This window comes from Rattus norvegicus, chromosome 19 (assembly GCF_021556685.1).
Source record: "Rattus norvegicus strain SHRSP/BbbUtx chromosome 19, alternate assembly SHRSP_T2T, whole genome shotgun sequence".
In the NCBI taxonomy this organism is placed as follows: domain Eukaryota; kingdom Metazoa; phylum Chordata; class Mammalia; order Rodentia; family Muridae; genus Rattus; species Rattus norvegicus.
In genome coordinates this window covers 36,331,398-36,346,787 of record NC_141552.1, presented here as the reverse complement: position 1 = coordinate 36,346,787, position 15,390 = coordinate 36,331,398, and the positions used below count along the sequence as shown (strand labels likewise).

Genomic DNA, 15,390 nt, shown 5'->3' with positions numbered 1-15,390 from the left:
TTTGCCATCACACAGTCAAACACTCTGACCCAGAATTGCTCCATCTAAAAGAACTGCAGGGACAAAAATGGAGAAGAGCCTGAGGGAAATGAGGTTAAGTGACTGGCCCAAACTGGGATCCATCTTAAGGGGAGGCTCCAAGGCCTGACACTATTACTGATGCTTTGATGTGCTTACAGACAGGAGCCTAGCATGACTGCCCTCTGAAAGGCCCAACAAGCAGCTGAAAGAGTCAGATGCAGATACGTACACCTAACCAATAGACTGAAGCCAGGAATGCCTGTGGTTGATTTAGGGAAAGGCTGGAAGAAGCTGAGGAGGAAGGTGACCCCATAGGAAGACCAGCAGTCTCAACTAACCTGGACCCCCAAGATCTCTCAGACACTGAGCCACCAACCAGGCAGCATACACCAGTTGATATGAGGCCCACGACACATGTATAGCAGAGGACTGGCCTCAGTGAGAGAAAAGACACCTAATCCTCAAGATACTTGAGGCCCACAAGACTTGAGGTCTTGTGGGTAGGGGGTTGGAGGATGGGGACATCCTCTTGGAGATGGAGGTGGGGGAGAATGGGATGAAGAACAGTTGGAAGGCTGACCAGGAGAGAGAGGAGGATGACTGAGTGTATAATAATAATAATAATAATAATAATAATAATAATAATAATAATAATAGAAAAGGAAGGTTTAAATTGGAGTAGGTGGTGGGAAGGCCAGTGTCTTAGTTGGGGTTTTATTGCTGTAAAGATATACCATGACCACTGTGCCTCTTATAAAAGAAATCATTTAATTGGAGCTGGCTTAAACTTCAGAGGTTTAATCCATTAACATCATGGCAGAAAGCATGGTGGCATCCAGGAGACATAGTACTGGAGAAGGAGCTGAGAGTTCCTCCTCTTGATCTGCAGGTAGCAGGAAGAGGCAGTCGCACACTCCCTCCAACAACATCACTTCTACTCCAACAAAAGCCACACCTTCCAATAGTACAATGCCCTATGGACCTATGGGGGCCATTTTTATTTCAACCACCATAGCCAGGTAAAGGAGAAAACATGAAGAGAAACAAATAATAGTAAAGGCTATTAGAAAAAAAAGTCATACAGAAACTAGAAGTTTTCTAAAAATATATACATATATACATGTAAAAAGAATTTTAATAGAGCTACCCTACAATGGGGGACAATACCCCAACTAGACATCTCATGTTATGAAACAAAAACCCTAGTATCTAGAATGGGTTACTTTTTACATTGTTAGTAATGGGATCCCACAGACCCCTCCCCCTCAAGCATTGCAGACTCTGTCTCCCCTCCAGAATTCGGCAGTACGATTCTATTGCTAAAGACACCAAACAGCTGAGTCACAGAAGATGGTAAAAGAAAAGCATCAAGCTTCATTCCTACTGGCTAGCTTATATGGTGCTGGAATGTTCTAGGTATGCTGCCAGAGAAGAAAAGTATCAGTTTTCCTCGGCTATGAATTCTGCTACAACAATGACTGGTCTGACAAGCCATGCCCACTAGGGTGATAGTGTTATAAATGTTATGGGAGTAACCAACCAATTTCTGCTTTGATCTAAGGCCTGTTCCACAAGATGGAACCCATGCCTTGCACTGGTATAGGTGCCAAGAACCTGTCTGTGGCTAGATAAATCATGGGCTGAAAGGGAGAAAACAGCACTATTTTCTGCTAAATGGGTATAGAATTAAAATGACTCCCAGTGACATATTGCCATACCCCTACAGTATTTTTCAACCCTCATCAGAGAAGCTTCTCTTGGTAGTATATGACAATTAACAGAGAGACCCTCAACTAGTCAGTGTTGGCATGTTTCTTTTTTACTATGTTATTGGGTTCTTATATCTCTACCTCCTTTTTTATTTATTGATTGATTCATGTATTTATTTATTTTTACTGAACTGTCACTGATAGATGCTAGGACACTGGAAATCAGTTTTTTCCAATAGAGTGACTGGGTATATCAACCACTCCAGGTCAGGCCTTGTGTTCAGGAGTAGTTGAACAATATCCAATAGACCTCCTCACAGTGTGTGTGTGTGTGTGTGTGTGTGTGTGTGTGTGTGTGTGCGCGCGCGCGCGCGCGCGCGAGTGCTTTTATTTGGTTACAATTTGTTGGGTTTTTGTTGTTGTTGTATTTCCCTTTTGTGTGTGGTTTTATTTTGTTTTCTTGGTTTAGGGTGGGGATTTGTCATTGTACTGGGCTGTTGTTTTTTGAGAAAGAATTTTAAAGATGGGTGGGTAGGGAGAGGATATGGAAGGACTTGGGGGAGGGAAAGAATATGTTCCTGCATGTAACTACCCTCATTTCAATTTAAAATTGAAAATTGTTTTCGATAATAAAAAATATAATAAGAAAGAAAAAATCACTGATAATGGTGTTGACTTGTACAAACAAGGGGATCTGACCAAGTGTCTGAATTCACTGTTCACCTTGGTTAACTTCTGTGCAAATGAATGTGTGAATCCTGCTTCTGAACACTCAAGTCATTGAACACTCCCTGGGAAGATAATAATTCTGAGACACTTTTTGAAACCCACAAAGTCTTTAATTTTCCAGCCATTATTATGCTTGTAGAATGAAGTTTTATTGAGGCAATGAGACCATCTGTGGAGGAGCTCAGCTTCCTGGGCTTGCTAGGAGCACTGGTGCAGTGCTGGATACCGACTCTAGGCAGAGGCGTTCCCAACTGAATCATTCTCCCGCTACCACGGCAGGGCAAGCATCCGCATTGCTACTTTACAGATGGACAAAATGAAGCTTTGTAAACTGGAAAGTGGTATCAAGGAGTAAGCCCAGGTCCTGTTATGCTCGAGCCAGCGATTCTCAAGCTTCAGCCTTTCAGTCATCTGAAACTCAGAAGCTGGATCCAGTCCAAAGCTCTGGATCCATTGGATGACCGGGGAAATTTTTCATGCCCAACAGCTTTCCCCAGAGCCCGAAGCTGCACTACGGAACCAAGCTTCTGAGCCATCCCTGCTGTCCTATTTTGTTCAAGCCCCACTTCATTTTCTTTTCAGCAGCTCGGGAGCCATGTCTCTCCTCCCTGCACCTGCAAGAGTTCCATTGAGTCAGCATGTTTCTGGGACCTTAAGCCCGTAGCCCTCATGAGTGGCTGCTGGGGTCACCTCCTGTCCCTGCGTGTAACTACCCTCATTAAACACATTCTATTTACCATCCATGTAGACAAGCTTGGCTGAGCAAGGGCTGTGTCTGCACCTGATGCCCAGGCAGTGCCAAGATGGCGCTCCAGCTGAGTCCTTGTCGGAAGGTTCTCTGGGCTCTGTTCGGGGTCAGGGCTACCCTGAGTTGTCCTTGAAAAGCTGCAGAGCCTGCTTTAGCATCCTCTTCCATCTTTCCAAGCAAGCCCTGAGACCTGAACTGAAGTTCAAAGTCAGGGCAGGATGGTGTTCTCAGCCCTCAGTTCATTGGGCAGATGAAGGCCTCTAGAAGCCCTTAGGGTTGAGGCTGGGAGGGCAACTTGATCAGGTGTAGTTCGAGAAAATGCATCCCAAACTATAAAATAAGCACATGAAAGACCATTCTCCACATCTTTTTTAAAAATGAGGTCTGTCACTGAACGGATTCAGCCAGGCTGTCTGGTCAGCACGCCCCAGCAATTTTGTCTCTGGCTCTTCAGTGCTAAGATCCTAGAGTGAGCTAACATGCTTGCCTTTTTTGCACGGGAGCCCAAACATCCGAACTTGGGACTTCATGCTTGTGGATCACGTCAGGCACTTCATTAACGAAGCCATTTCTTCAACTCCCTTGTGTGATCTGCAATTCTTGCCAGCCCAAAATCCCTGATCTTCAGCACGAGGTCCTCCGTGCTGATGAAAATGTTGGCGGGCTTCAGGTCCCTGTGCAAAACGTTGGAGAGTGGATGTACTTGAGCCCACGAAGAAGCTGGTACATGAACAGCTTAGCTTGCTCCTCGGTCATTGTGACCAGGCATGCCAGGTCAGTTTCCATGTACTCTTGGACAATATAAGCCACGCTTAACTTGAAGAGCTCGCCCTACGGATCGCTACCCTTGGGTCCCAGTACCTCATACACTTTGACAATGTTGTCGTGGTCCAGGCGCCGGATGATTTTGATCTCTCAGAGCACGTGCTTCATGCTTCGAGCATCGCTCAGCACGATCTTCATCACGGTTACCTTCCGGCAAGCCCTGCTATGCGTAGCCGACAGCACCACCCCGTTGACCCCGAAGCCAAGGGGTTGGAAGTCAGTGAAGCGCCCACCAAGGTCGTACCCGTAGACACTGGCGATGCAGTCACCTTTCTCAGCCATTGCTGCCTCAGTGGTCTGGGACTGGCTGTAAAACCCAGGGGCAGAAACTGGGTTCAGTTGCTGGCAATCCATAAATTCAGGTGGCGTGGCATATCTCTGTAATTCCAACATTTGAGGAAAATGGTTTCAAGGTAAGCCATGGCTACACAGAGAGTGCAAGGCTAGCCTGGGCTACATAATACTTCCTATAAACAAAACTGATCAGTGGTTGACAAACTGAGAAAATGGTTGTTTTAACATATGAAGGAGCAATGGGCTCCATCTATGTGGGGAGCACACACACTTCTGGAAGTAACCCCTTCCTTATGCCTTGAGAGTAAGCTCAATAAATGCACTGTTTTTTCCCAGGGTGAACTTTGAGGGAAATTGTGTCTGTGTATCATTGGGACCATTGGAGAATGAGGAGGGGTAGACATTATTTTTAGCTCTTGAGGAAAGAATTTAAGCAACATTTGGCATAGTTGGCAGAACAAGACTGTACTGGCTGGTTTTGTGCATCAACTTGACACAAGCTGGAATTATCACAGAGAAAGGAGCCTCAGTTGAGGAAATGCCTCCATGAGATCCAGCTGTAAGGCATTTTGTCAACTAGCGATCAAGGAGGGAGGACCCAGCCCATTGTGGGTGGTGGTGTCCCTGGGCTGGTAGTCTTGGGTTCCACAAGAAAGCAAGCTGAGAAAGCCAGGGGAAGCAAGGCAGTAAGTAACATCTCTTCATGGCTTCTGCATTAAATCTTGCTTCCTACCCTGTGTGAGTTCCAGTCTGATTTCCTGTGATGATGAACAGTCATGATGTGTTGTGCAGGAATAGAAACCCCAACTAAGAGAAATTGGTACCAGCATAGTGGGGTATTCCTGTGACAACCTGACCACGTTTTGGGGAGGACTGTGGAAGGACTTTGGAACTTTGAGCTAGAAGAGCCATTGGGATGTCAAGAGCTCTGTGGGATATTCTGTAGGAGCTTGGAAGATAATGTGGAGAGCAATGCAGAAGATGGAGGCCTGGCTTGTGAAATTTCAGAGGGAAGATTAAAGACTCTTATCAGGGCCATGTTGTTTTGTTAGTGAAGATTCTGTGGGTTTGGTTAGCTGGGGCTGGAGAATCAGCTGTGATTAACAAGATCCCAGAATCACTAAAGCAAAACCTTTGCATTCCTGGGACTATTGATGCTGTCAGCTGGAGCTAAGAAATTAGTGCTGATTAAGAGACCAGCATCATTGAGGTGAAGTCTTCTGGGAAGTGTTTTCTGAGGAAACAAAGAGGCTATGTTCAAGAGATAGCCACGGTTTTATCTCATGCTGTGGCTGGATTTGGTAATGTGTAAGAGTCATCCAGGTGGTACTTGTTTGAAGGTATGAAGGGGTCATGAAGAGCAGCTGAGGCTGGGCGCTATGAGAGGCCATGGAAGGCCATTGATGAAGATGCAGCCTCAGCTGCAATTGATGGCCCAGGACTGAAGGGGTCATGCAAAGGAGTTAAGGCTTGGCACCATGAAGAGAGCCTATGAGAGGCTATTGGTGAAGCCTAGTTGCAGCACAAGATAGCAGTGTTTTGGAGATGCCAGTACCATGAGATGACCACCAAGAACAGCAGCAGCAGTGGAATACAGGCATCTGGAGCCTAGAAGACAAGGTGTGTGTTACAAAGGGCAGAGCTGGAGAAGTAACCCAAGCTCTTGGAGGAGCCCAGAAGATTGTGAGTGGATTCCAGACATTGTACTGTTAGTTTAATTTTGATTTTGATTTTGACTGTGCCCTGATATTTTTCCCTCTTGAAGGAACAAAGTATTTTAGTGGAGCCCACAGGTAAGAGACTTTGAATTGGAAAAAAGATTGCATTTTAAAAGAGATTGGAAATATTTAAAGGGATTGAAATTTTAATATGTAAGAATTTGTAAAGACTGTGGGACTCTTAAGATTATTTAGATCTTGGGGATGAATAAGAAAGTAAGGGTTGAGGTTTAATAGTGATGTGCTTGTGTTTCAGGTTGACCAGGGGTCAATTGTACTGGCTGGTTTTGTGTGTCAACTTGACACAATCTGGAATTATCACAGAGAAAGGAGCCTCAGTTGAGGAAATGCCTCCATGAGATCCAGCTGTAAGGCATTTTGTCAACTAGCGATCAAGGGGGGAGGACCCAGCCCATTGTGGGTGGTGCTGTCCCTGGGCTGGTAGTCTTGGGTTCCACAAGAAAGCAAGCTGAGCAAGCCAGGGGAAGCAAGGCAGTAAGTAACATCTCTCCATGGCTTCTGTATAAACTGCTGCTGCTTCCTGCCCTGTGTGAGTTCCAGTCCTGACTTCCTTTGGTGATGAACAGCAATGTGGAAGTATAAGCTGAATAAACCCTTTCCTCCCCAGCTTGCTTCTTGGTCATGATGTGTTGTGCAGGAATAGAAACCCTAAGACAATGTCAAAACTAAAAATGTTTGGGAACAGCAATTGTGTCTCTGATATGGATGAGACAAAGAGCTGAAGTGAAGTTGCATGGCTGGAGGAAATGATGTTTGCAGAGAAAATTCTGATATGGTGGCTTGTCCCTATTGAGATTGCAGAAGTAGTGCTTGGGGCATGGTCAGTAGTGAGACATTTGGGACCTTAGGAGAATGAGGAGGAGTAGACATTGTTTTTATCACTCCCAAAGAAGGAATTTTAGCTACACTTAGCATAGTTGGCAGAACATGACAAAAGCAGCAGAAACTGGGTTCAGTTGCCGACAGTACATAAATTCAGGTGGAGTAGCTATCTCTGTAATTCTAATATACCAAGGTGAGGTAACTTAGGTGGAGGATGTTGGTGGGTGAAAACCCAGGATGGCATTCTTTTTCCAGATGGTAAAGAGTGGTACACCTGCTTGGTAGGTGGAATCCACCAGGGAAGTATAGAGATGATATGAGGTCTAGAGCAGACAGAGATTAATGCCCTGGCAATGGCTCATCTTTGGCAGGGGTATCAGCCATCACCTTCAGAAGCAGCCTGGATGCTGCAATCTGTAACACATTTATCTGAGGCCGAGCTGGCATCCCAGAGGGAGACTGGCTGTAAGGAAGGAATCATAGCAAGAAAGAGATATGAAATATGAGACTGAAATCTATGGTATTAGACTCTCAATTTTTAAAGGCTATGAGGCTCAAAATGAGAAGAAGTCCAGAATTCCTCCTAGGACTCCAAAATCAGGAAGCGATGGGAGTAGTAATGTATAAATGAAGAAGGTAGCAACCTGGAAGTGACAGAAGAAACTGACAGAAGCAGGAAAGACATCCAAAAATGCAGTCAAAGTTGAACTTCAAACTACCAAACAAGTGGAAGCCATAATACAGTTGGTGTTAAAAACTCTCATATCCGACAATGTGGACTTGAAAGTAAGACAAGCCAGAAAAAGAGGGTCACCATGTCACAAAGCAAGCAAGTCATAAAGAGGACATAACTGTTGTCAATATTTTTACACCAAATATCAAGTTTCCAAATTCATAAATCAAAAACTAAAATGCATAGAACACAGATTCTGATAGAGTATTAGAAAACCTGAGTATCCCACTCTAAATTTCTTCCAAACTAAAAATCAGCAAAGAAATCTGAGATAAACTCTGCCATAGATCAATGGTATTTAGTAGATACCTACAGAAAATCTTACCCAATTACGTAAGGAAAAAGCATTCTTCTCAGTGGGGCATGGGAGCTTTATTATAACTGTCTCGTTACCAGATGCCAACGAGCTGGCTTTGTTTACTAGCCTCTTTGCCTCTCCCCTTTGTTGAGTATAGACTTTTGTAGTAGGATCTGATGATTTTTTGAATTTTCTCAGTTTCTGTTGTTAAGTCTCCCTTTTCATTTCTGATTCTGTTAATTTGGATACTGTCTATATGCCCTCTAGTTAGTTTAGCTAAGGGTTTATCTATCTTGTTGATTTTCTCAAGCAACCAGCTCCTACTTTTGTTGATTCTTTGTATAATTCTTGTTGTTTCTAATTGGTTGATTTCAGTCCTGAGTTTGATTATTTCTTGCTACCTATTCTTCTTGGGTGCATTTGATTCTTTTTGTTCTAGAGCTTTCAGATGTGTTGTCAAGCTGCTAGTGTATGCTTTGTCCACTTTCTTTATGGAAGCACTCAGAACTATGAGTTTTCCTCTTAGCACTGCTTTCATTCTGTCCCGTAAGTTTGGTATGCTGTGCCTTCATTTTTGTTTTAATTCTAAAAACTCTTTAATTTTTTTCTTTATTTCTTCCCTGACCAAATTATCATTAAAGAGTTGTTCAGCTTCCATTAAGTATGTGGGTTTTTTGTTGTTATTGAAGACTACTCTTAGTCCATGGAGGTCTGATAGAATGCATGGGATTATTTCAATTTCCTTGTGTCTCTTGAGATTTGTTGAAGAAGGTAGCATGAGGTGCTGAGAAGAAAGAAGGTATATTCTTTTGTTTTAGGGTGAAATATTCTGTATATATCTATTAAATCCATTTGGCTCATAACTTCTGTTAGTTTCACTGTGTCTCTTAGTTTCTGTTTTCACTATTGCATGAGGTTCAATTTGTGCTTTGAGCTTTAATATTTCTTTTACAAATGTGGGTACCCTTGCATTTGGGGTATAGATGTTCAGAATTGAGATGGCATCTTGGTGGATTTTTCCTTTGATGAGTATGAAGTGTTCTTCCTCATCTTTTTTTAATGACTTTGGTTGAAAGTCTATTTTATTGGATATTAAAATGGCTACTCCAGCTTTTTCTTGGGACCATTTGCTTGGAATTTTTTCTTCCAGCCTTTTACTCTGAGGAAGTGTCTGAGGAAGTGCTGTCTTTGTCACTAAGGTGTGTTTCCTGTATGCAGCAAAATGCTGGGTCCTCTTTATGTATCCAGTCTATGGCTTTTTATTGCGGTATTGAGTCCATTGATGTTGAGAGATATTAAAGACCAAGGATTGTAGCATCCTGTTATTTTGTTGTTAGAAGTGTTTGTGTGGTTCTCTTCTTATGAGTTTTTGTGAGATTAATTTTTTGGTTTTTCTTGGGTGTGGCTTCCCTCCTGTGTTTGAGTTTTCCTTCTATTATCCTCTGTAGGGCTGGTTTAGTGGAAACATTGTTTAAATTTGGTTTTGTCATGGAAAAACTTCATTTCTCCATCTATGGTAATTGAGAGTTTTGGTGGGTATAGTAGCCTGGGCTGGTATTTGTGTTCTCTTAGGGTCTGTATGAAATCTGCCCAGGAGCTTCTGGCTTTTAGAGTCTCTGGTGAGAAGTCTGGTGTAATTCTGATAGGTCTGCCTTTATATGTTACTTGACCTTTTCCCCTTACCACTTTAACATTCTTTCCTTTTTTGTGCATTTGGTGTTTTATTGTGTGACAGGAGAAATTTCTTTTCTGGTCCAGTCTATTTGGAGTTCTGTAGGCTTCTTGTATGTTTCTAGGCATCTCTTTCTTTAGGTTAGGGAACTTTTCTTCTATAATTTTGTTGAAGATATTTACTGGTCCTTTAAGTTGGCAATCTTCACTCTCTTCTATACCTATTATCCTTAGGTTTGGTCTTCTCATTGTGTCTTCGGTGTTGGATGTTTTGTGTTAGGAGCTTTTTGCCTTTTGCATTTTCTTTGATGGTTGTGTCAACGTTTTCTGTTATCTTCTTCCCCTGAGATTCTCTATCTCTTGTATTCTGTTGGTGATGCTTGCATCTATGCCTCCTGATCGCTTCCCTGGGATTTCTATCTCCATGGTTACCTCCCTTTTTGATTTGTCTCTATTTCCATTTTTACTTTTAGATCCTGGACAGTTTTGTTCAATTCTGTCACCTATTAGATTGTGTTTTCCTATATTTCTTTAAGGGATTTATGTATTCCTCTTTAGGGTCTTCTACCTTTTTACCCATGGTCTTCTGCATTTCTTTACGGGAGTTATTTATGTACTAATAAGGTCCTCTAATATCTTCAAGAGATGGGATTTTAGATCAGAATCTTGCTTTTCAGGTGTGTTAGGATATCCAGGGCTTGCTGTGGTGGGAGAACTGGGTTCTGATGTTGCCAAGTAGCATTGCTTTCTGTTGCTTAAGTTCTTGCTCTTGCCTCTGGCCATCTGGTTATCTCTGGTGTTAACTGGCCTTGCTGTCTCTTATTAGAGCCTGTCCCTCCTATGAGCTTGGTTATGTTGGGCTCCCTGTGTCTGGGTGTGGGAGGGGGTCTAGAGAGCCTGATCTGAGAGCCTGGCTGTGTCAGAACTTCTGGAGGTCAAGGTGTCTCTGGGTGTGGATAGGGTGAGGAGGGGGGCTGGAGCACAGGATCTGCTCCCTGGTGTAGATGCTAGCTGAAAGGAAGGTCTCTATCATAACTTTCAAAGAAGATTGTGGTGCTTTGGATAGGAATGGCCCCCATAGACTCTTGTGTTTGAATGCTTGGCCATATGGAGTGGTACTATTAGAAGGTACCTTGGTGTGACTTTGTTTGAAGAAGTGTGGTCTTGTTGTTGGAAGCAGGCTTTGAGGACTCCTATGCTCAAGCTACTATGCCCAGTATGGCACACAATCTCCTTCTACTGCCTACAGATCAAGATGGAGAACTCTCAACTCCTTCTCTTCATGCTGCCATGTTTCCCACCATAATGGGCTAAACCTCTGAAACTGTAAGCCAGCCCCAATTAAATGTTTTCCTTTAAAGGAGTTGCAGTGGTCATAGTGTCTCTTCACAGCAGTAAAACCCTAACAAAAGACAAAGATCTACAGCCGATGCTTTTATTTTATTCAAAAAATAAAAAAATAAAGGAATTGGGCACTTCCAAATGCTTTGTATGAATCCACTATTACTCTAAAACCAACACCAGGCAAAGACACACACACACACACACACACACACACACACACACACACACACACAAACGCCAATATCCCTGATGAAAAATGGAAAAGCATCAATAAAATACTAGCAAGCTAAATACAGGAACATATCACACAGGTCATCCATCACAATCAAGTGGCTTTATCCTGGGAAAGCAGAGTTGGTTATATGCCAGGGAGGTGGGAGGGGGTGGGTGAGTGGGTGAGTACCCTCATGTAGAGAGGGGAGGAATGAGGGGTTTCCAGAGGGAAAACCAGGAAAGGAAATAACATTTGAAATGTAAATAAAGAAAATACTCAATTTAAAAAAATGACAGGAAAGCTTCACTTATGATTCCTAAACAATATGGCTACCTAAACAAGATCTGAACATGAACAAGACCAATAAGCATGCTAATGTGAAAGGAAGAAATCTCATAGGACATCCCTAGATAAAGAATTAAGTAGTCTTCCTCCCATAGTGAAGACCCCTAAAATTGAATATCCAACACTGTGTTAGTTACTGTACTATTGTTGTGAAAGACATCATGACCAAGGCAACTCTTAAAAAACAAACAAGCATAGTGCTTTGGCAGTAGCTGAGAACTATATATCCTATCTGTGGGCAGGAGAGAGAGGGAGGAGCGGGGAAGAGGTGGGGGGGGAAGGGAAGAGAGACACACAGTCAGACAGCGAGAAAGACAAAAGCAGAGACAGAGAAAGAAGAAAGACACAGGGCCTGGTATGGGCTTTTGAAACCTCAAAGCCCATCCTTCGTGACACACCCCCTCTAACACAGACACATCTCTCTCTCAGTTCCACTTACTGCAGATTTAGAATTCAAACATGAGCCTATGGGGGCCATTCTCATTCAAACCACCACAAACACCAAGTGATCAGCCCTTAAATCGTGTACACATAATACTTAATTCTTAGGCTGTATCTATATATTTCATACCTACATGGGTACACACACACACACCACCAACAACAACAATTAAAGGAGGAGGCTGGAAGTTTCAGAGGAAGGAGCATGGTACAAGTTTGATGAACAAAATAGAATAGGATGCTATGATATTTTAATGTTGAAATGTCTATAAAATTAGGATCACGGGACCAAGCAAGATGACATACACCATTAACCCAAGAACTCGAGGCAGAAGCAAGTAGATCTCTATGAGTTCAAAGTCAACCTTACCTAGTGAGTTCCAGGATAGCTGGGGTTACACAGAGACTATGTGTCAACCCTCCTTGCAAAGAGAATCACAGTTACATGAAAACATACTAAATAATGTATTACAACTGCAAAAAAAATTATATTTCACTAAAAATCCTAAATGAATTTCTAGTGTTGTATCACTACCAAAGTTAAACCTAGATCTAATAAATGCACAATTTAAACAGATCTGTAACTAACAGATCTGTAACTACATTGTATACCTTTATGAAATCCTCAAAGCATAATTTAAAAATATTCTTAAAAAAAAAACAAAACAAAACCAGAAGGGCTTATGGTAGAAGAAGCCTGTAATCCTAACACTGAAGAGGAAGATGTACAGAGTCAGAAGTTTGGAGCCAGCTTGTGCTGAAAAAGGAAAACCTATCTAAAGAAAAAAGTTGGAACATAATTCTCTTGAGTATGGGATAGACTTCTAAGATCAGGTTATCACACGGTATTGTGGTAGCTCCCAATCCCCCGCTCTTTCTGGGGTGTATCCTAGAGAAGCCAGATGCCATGTAAAAACGACCCATAAGCTACGCTATGGGAAGGGCCATGGGACAGGAACTAAAACCTTCATAACAATCATGGGGTACACAAACAGGTCAGTCATAACCAAACCTTCAGATGGCAGCACCCTAAGATGTGATAAAACGGGCCGACCTAGAACCCCAGCTAAGCTGTTCCCAAATTCCTGATCTAGACTACCACAACATAATAGGTTGGCTCCTGAAACTCTGACAAGTAGTAGTGAGGAAATGAAGACATGACAGACAAACAGGTAGAGGAAACCTGGGAACAGGTTGGGTAAGCTAAAAGCCCAAGCAACCAAAAACCTCATAGTGTTAGGAACAGCACAGAGGGAGGGAGGAAGTCTTGTAGGTGAGCAGACAAATACCAAGAAGGAGGAAGCTACAGTTGGCAACTGTCCACAAACACTAATACTCAGCTTCTAGAGAAAAGCCTTGGTATTCCTCTTTAGCCTCACCCAAGTAAAGCTTTACTACACATGTGGATGAGGCACTGGAGTCCTCTATGTCAGTTTCTATGGCAACTATACATATTTATTCAAGACTTTACTTATTCAGGCCTTCCACACTGGACACTACTTCCTACACTGGACAATAGTGAAATGAGTGATTTTAGGCCGTTCTGAGAGTAACTGTTAAACAGTGGTTAACTACACAGGTAGAGAACTTTTAAGGATATTATGGTAACTCCTCATACCCTTAAAAAAAGGGGCGGGGTGATTGAAGGAGGTAATTAGCTGTAAACACCTAACAGATGGTACCTTATTCACTAAGTGCTTACAAGTAGAGTTAAATTGGTAAACACCAAGCAGAAGGAACTGGCACAGGTTAAGAGAGCTTCCTGGAGACCAGGTCTGTTTTTGCACATCTGCAACGGATGTACCTCAGAGAGGCACAGCCCACCCCCACCAAGGGCAGTTATCTCTAGACTGCCTCTTGCTGCTCCTGTGCCTTCTCATGTTTGTCACTGCTATGTTCCTCCTGTATGTGTGAATGGGTGTGGGGAGGCCCTCACTGCCTATAGTCTGGCAGGATTGCTTTGTGAGAGACAGCCCACTCTGTTGGGCAATTTTCCTGCAGATCAACATGAAGATGAACTTTCATAAAATAATAGTTTAGATAAATTAATGATTTTACAAATTTCTGATTTAAATAGTTATACAAAATTAGGGTAGTTGATACAAAGTTTAAGGAGATGGTTTATATTGTTTTGCCAGAAGGATCTAATAGAGTAGAATGTGCCTCCTCCTTGTATTGAGGGCTGCATAGGTTAGGAAAGGAGTACAGTGAGCTTTCATACGTTACAAGCACATAATTGTACTTGGGAGAGAAAATAGACTTGAAACAAGTTAATGATCAAAGAAAACATTCATTCCAGGTTGGGTCTAAATTCCTTGATCTTGTAATCTAGGGATATGTCATAGGTTTCAGTGTGCGCCATGAAAAGGGGTTATGGATGAAGAGTAAATATAAGAATAGAGTCAATAATTAGCCAGTTTAGCTGAACGAGACGTCAAACATAAGTTGGAAGAAGATGATCTGTTGCTTGGTAAATACAAGTTGTCAGCTTAGCATTAGGAAAAATTACTAAAGACTTGATCTGCATAAACTTTGTTAGTCAATGACAAAAGAATTAGTTTCAGGGTTATGATGAATTGTAGAGAGAAAGAAAGATGGAAAATGTTCAGTTAGGTTTGATTTCAAAAGAATAATATAAATCAATAATCCTGTATTAGTCTCCTTTTGTGTAATGACTTTAATCCGTTTTGGAGAATATGTTTTTGTGGTCTTAGTTTGGGGAAAATATATAACTGGGTGTATAAAGTAATCTTTTTTTCTTTCATAAAGTATTTTTGTCTTAAAAGGCTAAGAGAAGAGAGAGAGACCCAACCGCCTGGTCAGGTGGGCACTCCTGAGGCTGCAGAGCGGAAGAGACCACCAACACTGCTCACCCCTGCCCACATCCCTGGCCCAAGAGGAAACTGTATAAGGCCTCTGGGCTCCCGTGGGGGAGGGCCCAGGAGCGGCAGGACACCTGCCTGAGACACCACCAGAACCTGAAAGAAACAGACCGGATAAACAGTTCTCTGCACCCAAATCCCGTGGGAGGGAGAGCTAAACCTTCAGAGAGGCAGACAAGCCTGGGAAATCAGAAGAGACTGCTCCCTGCACACACATCTCGGACGCCAGAGGAAAAAGCCAAAGACCATCTGGAACCCTGGTGTACTGAAGCCCCCGGAAGGGGCGGCACAGGTCTTCCTGGTTGCTGCCGCTGCAGAGAGCCCCTGGGCAGCACCCCACGAGCGAACCCGAGCCTCGGGACCACAGGTAAGACCAACTTTTCTGCTGCAAGAAAGCTGCCTGGTGAACTCAAGACACAGGCCCACAGGAACAGCTGAAGACCTGTAGAGAGGAAAAACTACACGCCCGAAAGCAGAACACTCTGTCCCCATAACTGACTGAAAGAGAGGAAAACAGGTCTACAGCACTCCTGACACACAGGCTTATAGGACAGTCTAGCCACTGTCAGAAATAG

General features: G+C 42.9%; 1 pseudogene across 1 annotated transcript; it reads right to left on the bottom strand.

Moving 5' to 3' along the window:
- Window positions 1-2,547: 2,547 nt before the first annotated feature.
- LOC103694302 (mitogen-activated protein kinase 4 pseudogene) lies at window positions 2,548-13,987 on the bottom strand (annotated as a pseudogene). Its single transcript, XR_015643985.1, has one exon. The product of XR_015643985.1 is annotated as a mitogen-activated protein kinase 4 pseudogene (transcript).
- Between the last annotated feature and the right edge of the window lie 1,403 nt (window positions 13,988-15,390).